The sequence below is a fragment of the Hydra viridissima genome, unplaced genomic scaffold (assembly GCF_058129835.1).
Source record: "Hydra viridissima isolate aposymbiotic clone 2 unplaced genomic scaffold, HvirCarnegie_v1 scaffold_7, whole genome shotgun sequence".
NCBI lineage: Eukaryota > Metazoa > Cnidaria > Hydrozoa > Anthoathecata > Hydridae > Hydra > Hydra viridissima.
Genome location: NW_028324306.1, coordinates 3579423 through 3586449, shown reverse-complemented (window position 1 = coordinate 3586449; position 7027 = coordinate 3579423). Strand labels below are relative to the sequence as shown.

At 28.3% G+C, this 7027-nt stretch overlaps 1 non-coding gene across 1 annotated transcript; it reads left to right on the top strand.

The window, feature by feature from the left end:
* The first annotated feature begins 4880 nt into the window (after positions 1-4880).
* Positions 4881-4951, top strand: Trnag-gcc (transfer RNA glycine (anticodon GCC)). The gene has a single exon. It is a non-coding gene; the product is annotated as a tRNA-Gly (tRNA).
* The last annotated feature ends 2076 nt before the right edge of the window (positions 4952-7027 follow it).

Sequence of the window (7027 nt, the reverse complement as noted above, 5' to 3'; positions counted from 1 at the left end):
ATATAAATGAGTAGTAAGAACAGTACTATGGTAAACTAATATTAAATATTTTTTTCCTGACAAGGTCAGAACTATAAATCCTTTAAATTAGTAGTATTCGTTGTCTACTCCGAGTACCGACTTCATCCATAAAAAATCACCTACAAAATGTCAGTGGAACTCTGAAATAGTAAAGTAGACTTTTTCTACAGCCTTTTTCAACTTTCCTTTATAAAATAATATTGTTTTCAATCGGTTAGGATGCACTATTTGCATTGGGGAAGCTCAGTTTAATTTGTTGTTATACAACAACCCAGCGCATGAAAGGGTTAATTTTACACATCAAGTTTTAATTTCACACATCAAAGTTCAAATTTTTTAAGTTTATACATTAAATGATGACATTGACAGTAAAAAAACCGGTCGATATTATTAGTAATCACTGATTCAATGTACCCATTGATAATTTATAAGAAATAATTTTTTACAAATTTTTATTCGGCAACAAAAATCTATTTTAAATCAAAACGTACATCGGTTCGAAAATTGAACCAAATCTCGAATCGCATTTGAACATTAAGAAAAATTTATTAAAGTGATTTTTATCTAGTTCGGAAAGATGGTTATTTAGAACAAATCACATACTTTAAGAAGTTGATTAAAAACCATTTGTCTCTTTATGTTTTTATAACATGGTATTGTGATAATGGTTAATATAGATTATTTTAAAAAGTTTAAAAAGGCTAATTATAATTAGTTACGCTGTTGTGCAACGGCCACCTTCGCACAATTTTTTTTCTCCTAAAGTCGCGGTACTGACACCTGGTAATAACTTGTAATCTGTAAAATCTTGTGCTTTTAAGACATAAGAACATGCAGTAAAAACATGAATTAATTAATAATTACCAATTTCTTGTGACAAAGTTAATTCTCTTCAAAACAAGTACAATATCTAAATTTATGTATATTTATTTATATTATACAAAGAGATAAATATATCAATCATGTTACAGATTTTTATTAGTATATATAATATATTTTTAAAAAAATGAGCGTAACCTAATTTGAAAAATTGATCCCTTTCTGAATTAATTAATCAAACTTTAAATTGTTATGTACCAATCATGGCCTATTTTATTACACGACCGTATATTTTATTACACGAACGTAGATTTTATTACCCGACCGTATATGTTAAAAGTTAGATGCTATTTTCAAGAGGCCTATGTTTTACAGCGAAAGAATACTTAGAATTTAATAAGGTATTTAGTATTATGAGGTTTATTTATTCCTTTTTACCAGTTTTTATAACCAGCTTGTAGAACCTGATATTGTTACAAGGATTACTATAGATTAATATAGATTAATAAACAATAAAAATGATTACACTGATTGAAAATAATGATCGCGCTGTTGCTCCCGCGACATTACTGTTATACAATTTTTTTTTTTTTATTGTCTTAATTTATATATATCGTCAGAGCCATATCACAATCTTCTGAGTCATTCTTTGGGTGTTTTAAATTAGTGGTTGAAATGTAGTGATACACTCTTTTATATTATAGCAAAATCGCCCAAATAATGAACCAATCAGAAATCAGTAACTTTTTTTTTTTTTTTTTTTTTTTTTTTTTTTATTATAACAGAAGTTATTGTTGTCAATGTAGTAGTAAAGTCAATGTCTTTGTTATTCCAATTTTTACTTTTTCTTAAAACATGAAAAAATGACGGTTGATATGTCCGTAAAGACATACATATATTTTATACATATAGATAACTTTACAATATATGTGTATGATAAATGTAATATAAGTAAATAATACTACTTAAATACAATTAATTCTTTATCTTGGCCCAACCTCAATAAGCTCTTTTGCATTGATTTTAACAGATCGTTACAAATTTGGGTAAAAAAACTTTCGATTTTCCAAATAACTTTCAATTGTTACTTGAGGTTATGTTTTGAAGTTAAAAAGAGATTAATTCTTTGCCAAGCCTAACTAAACTCCAACAGATTCAAGTTTGGCAATAGAGTTGGTCAGAGCATTAAGATGACTGCATGTCTTTCGTGTTTAAATTTGACAACACCACTTTGAAACCTTGGTACAACTAATCAATAGCAAAAACTTTTCAGGACAAAAATAGAGTAACGAGTAAGCCGAAATGAGGCAAATTCGTCATTTTTAAAATTATGTTTTTCCAGTTTATCATGCGGTGTTGACAATTTTTCAACCTAATGGACGGATAACTCCAAGTAAATAAAAATCAGTTCAACTAACCGAGCTAACTCGTTCAAGCTAGCTCATCTCATATGAGCACCTCTTAAATCTTCTGTGGTAACAAATTTCTGTTTATTACAAAACCCTTGTGTAAGCAAATCTAAAAACCCTCTGGAAGATAATTATGTTCTTATATGGTACGATAATTATTTTCGTATATGGTAAGATTAATTTTTCTAGAAAATTTCTCACGTCATTTTGATATCTTTCTGAAAATTCCCAACTCAAACTCATGCGTCATTTAGATATCTATTTGCAAGTTTCAAATGAAAAGCTTGATAACTACTAATTATTGAAAGCAGACTGGTATGAATCTGTACAAATTGACTGATTTTAAGTAACAAACTGTATTAGGGGTGTCAAGTGTATTAGGGGTATTTTAAGTGGCGACACTGGTTACGAGATTAACACACATCTCATTAATAGTACTATCAGAAGTAGGAGCAATTAATATGGGCAACTATATTACTACCCAAGTTAAAAAAGCCATGATTTTCAGACTGACATGATTTTATTTGTACCGATGGCAGATGGAAACACAACGGATAGGAATTTTTCTTGCAACTTATGTTATTGTTTTTTGTTGCAAAATCAACAAGTCGAAAGTAGTTAGGTGACTCTTTACTAACAGAAACAACTGAGGTCCTTAAAAAAAATTACGTTGCCTTCCGAAAAATGATGATCCTTACTTAGTATATAACTGTTCTTCACAACTGAAAAACTTATTTTGCTGCCTACCAAAAATGAAACATTTTGTGAAGAATCAACAGGAACTAATATGTACTATTAATGTACATATATAAATATTTTAGATTAGGGCTAGGAGCCCCAAAACAGAACACTCGGCGAATCTGCATCGAGAATTTTATCTGTAGCAAAACAGAGGTTTTAATCCGCAAATACTTTATTCAGCTGCTTTTATTATGAAACTCAAACATCACCATCTTGCAACAAAAAGATTTCTTTAGCATCGTGATTCGTTAAAATTTAGCATTGTGGTTGGTTGAAATTTAGCATCGCGATTGTTTGAAATTGGTTGAAAGGTACTATAAAATATGCAAAGTCTAAGGCTTACAGCCAGTTAGCACCTGGAGAATGTCTGCATCGACAAGCTAAGGCTTACCTATTGCACGTATATTTTCTAACTATGGTTGAGTTCAAAACAAATAGGGAACTTGGACTTTGAAACGACTGCTCGTCTATTATCAAATGCTTCGAAAAGTTTATTTAAGTTAATTAGGTGTCAAGACCATCCAAGTGAAAACCATCCAAGTGAAAACCATCCATTTAAATCGTTTTAACGATTATCAATTCCTTCTTAAGTTTTCTAACACCCAAATATGAAACTTCATCTGCTAAGAATAATTGAGATAATGGCATTTTACTGTAATAAGATGATACACAGGGCTGTCATAAATTTAGAGTGAAGGCTTCGATTACAACCGTACGTTGTAGTTAATATTAGAAATAAAAAACTAAATAAGGGAGAGGTGGGAGCATAGGTACAGGGTGAGCATCGGTACACAGGCAAATATTCAGTTGTTTTAAATCAATTTCAACTTTTGAATGCAGATACTAAATATTTGTAATCACTCCTTCCACAGAAAATATTGTTAGGTTTTAAGCATTTGTTATCTGTAAATTACCTTTTGTTTATTTGCTGCCATGTTGATTTTTTTCACGTTTAACTGTGCATGGTGAATACGCTACTTCTTAGAGTGTTTTTTAATGTTTTAATTTATTCAAACTTAAGTTTAAACCTAAAACTCAAAAAAAAAAAATGTTAAAAAATCCACAATTTTTTAGTACATAAAAAAAATATTTCACTTTGAAGCACAAAACTCGTAAAGGGTGAGGATTGATACATTGAAATCAGGAAGTATTGGTACTGAATTTTTGATATCTATTCTGTAGATTACATATATACTTGTACAAGTACAATGTGGTAAAATATATTTTTTACAATGTGGTACTTATTCTCAAATGCTTTGTAAATGCTTTCATACCTTATTCACTATGCACATATGCAATTTAAATATAATTGTTTAAATACTAGTTATTTAAGTAAATTATCTATATGTTTCTTGATATATTACAAAATGTTTTAAAATCTGCTTTATTTTTCATTTAAATTGCACTTTTTTGATGAATTTTCTTACTGTAATAATGTAAACACGTTGTGTACCAATGCTCTCCATGTAAGGGAGCATTGGTACAAAAAACTATGTTTAGAAAATTCAAAAGTATTATACTTAAACATTAATATTTCTGAACTTAAATTATACTAAAATGTTGCTAATATATTTAAAAAATAGTGAAAATTGTTTTTTTCCGATTTTTTCTGAAATTCTTTTTGTTTTTAAACTTCTTGTCGAAACGTACAAATGACCTCTCCCCTACAGTTATTCATGGTTCATTTAGTTTCATGTCAAACAACAATCATCAGCACCGGTATACAAATTAATAATTAAAAAAAACTGAGTTTTCCGGTATCATATAAATTAATTTAGGGCTTTAATTCGAAATAACTTTTTTTCCGTTTTTAAATTAGGATATTCACTCTTTTGAAATTTTAAAAATTTAAACAAATATTTAATTATATTATTTTCAAAATATATCATCGCATTGTTGGTTCAGTGGTAGAATTCTCGCCTGCCACGCGGGAAACCGGGGTTCGATTCCCCGACAATGCACGGTTTGGAATAATTTTGCTCCATTATGATTAAAATGTGCAAATTAATTATCGGTTTTTGTGTCGTTTTAACCTGAACCTCAAAGAAATAAATCTTTTTGGAAAATAAAAGTCTAGTAAAATCAATTAATCGAACAGAGCTGTTCAAAAAATTCTACGATAGCAACCTGACACGAATTTCGCTGCTATCAATGTTGAATAAATTCAAGTAACCATTAAACAAGCGCTTTTTAAATTCTTATTCAAATAATGTCAAATAACAAATTCCGATGAACGGAGCAATTTTCTTTAATATATATTATTAATTGTAATTAAATGAAAAATTGGCCGGATTTTGTCTGTATTTAATACTAATTAATCACGAACAAAATCCGGCCAGTTTCCGTTTTTAACAAATAATAATTTCTGAAGTTTACTAAAAGAGAACTTTTTTAAAATAGCAAAGTGAGACAAATGAGACATTCATAAATAAATTTATTTAAAATAAGTTTAACTTAAAAATCAATCAACAATTCTGGCGGGGCGGTAATAATTAGTTAATCGATTGAGTTTAGTTTGGTGAAATTTTCCCGTAAAAATTTTGCTATTGGAAAATTTTTCGATGCCAGTATTAAATTATTCCATGTCATATTTAATGGAATATTTTAGCACTAATTTATTGATTTACTGTATTTAACCGAAAACTTTTTGTAAAACGAATATTGATTAACCGGTGTTTACAGTGTCCGGAAATGAGAGTTTTTGATTATCCCCTTCAAAATAGCAAAAAACGTAATTTTTTTTGAAAATTTTGGTTTTTCATGTTTTTTTTCATGTTTAGGGTAAAAAGTAGTGTGGAATCTGGTTGAGCTTTAAAATTAAAAAAAAAAAAAAGTTATCATAAATATATGTATTAATTGTTTAGTTGATCATAGTTAAAAGTATTATCCTTAGCAACAACCAAAGCAACAACTTTCTTTCTGTTTTTCCCAACTGTCTAATTTTATCAAATTAGGAAACAAAAAAGAAAAAAGATGAAGAGAAAAAGAAAAAGTAAACCCAATAAAGCAGGATTCTGAAGTTAACTATAAAGTTGCCGTTTTTGTGATATTTAGTTATTTTATTTGAGAATATTCTATTCTCTTTAGCTATAGAACATTTTTCGACAAAAAGGATTTTTCTCTTGTAATTAATGTATAACAGTTAGCTTAAATAAGTTTATAAATATTAAATGTAATGTAATGTACATAATGTAATATACATATGGTTTTCTATTAATAGAAAACCATATGTATATTACATTAAATTCTAAGCTCAACTAAACCCATTTAAAAGGTTTTCTATTAATAGAAAACCTTTTAAATGGGTTTAATTGAGCTTAGAATTTGATTTTTATCGTTCATGCAACAAAACCAACATCCAAAAGAGGTTTTTTTATGCAATAAACCAAAAGTGTGATTTTATTTACTTGTAGGATTCATGATTGACATGTCCAAAGTTCAAATTTTAGTTACAAAAATATATTTATAAAAAGGATGTTTCTTTAAGTATGTGAACAAACATCCTTTCTGAAAAAATATTTGAATTTTTTGCATGCATTTTGTGTTACTGAAAGTATCATAGAAAAATAATTTAGTAATATGAGGAAATAAGCTTTCAAAATTTGAAGAATTTCCGACTTCGATATTTTTGAATTAGTGACCATGGCAACAGATGATAATTTTTCAATGTGAAAAAATATATTTTTAAATATTATTATGAAGTCCTTTCCAATAAATTCACCCAAAATTCTCTGAACTTGATAGTTGTTGAAAATTTTTAAAGAGGGTAAACACCCTTAATTGATTTTATTCAAAGCACATTTTGATACCAAAAAACATAAAGGGCAATTTTTAAAAAGGATTTTTCGGCAGGACACAATCGGTCTTTTCCAGAATTCATGTTTTTTTTTATCTAAAAATAACGAAACGTGAAGGTCTCATGATTCATATTAGGTTTCAAGATCAGCGAACTTCATTTCTTTTAAGCTCAAACATATGACTTACACAGAGATCAAATATCCTGATTGCTTGCACTGCAGAACGAATTTAAATTAAGA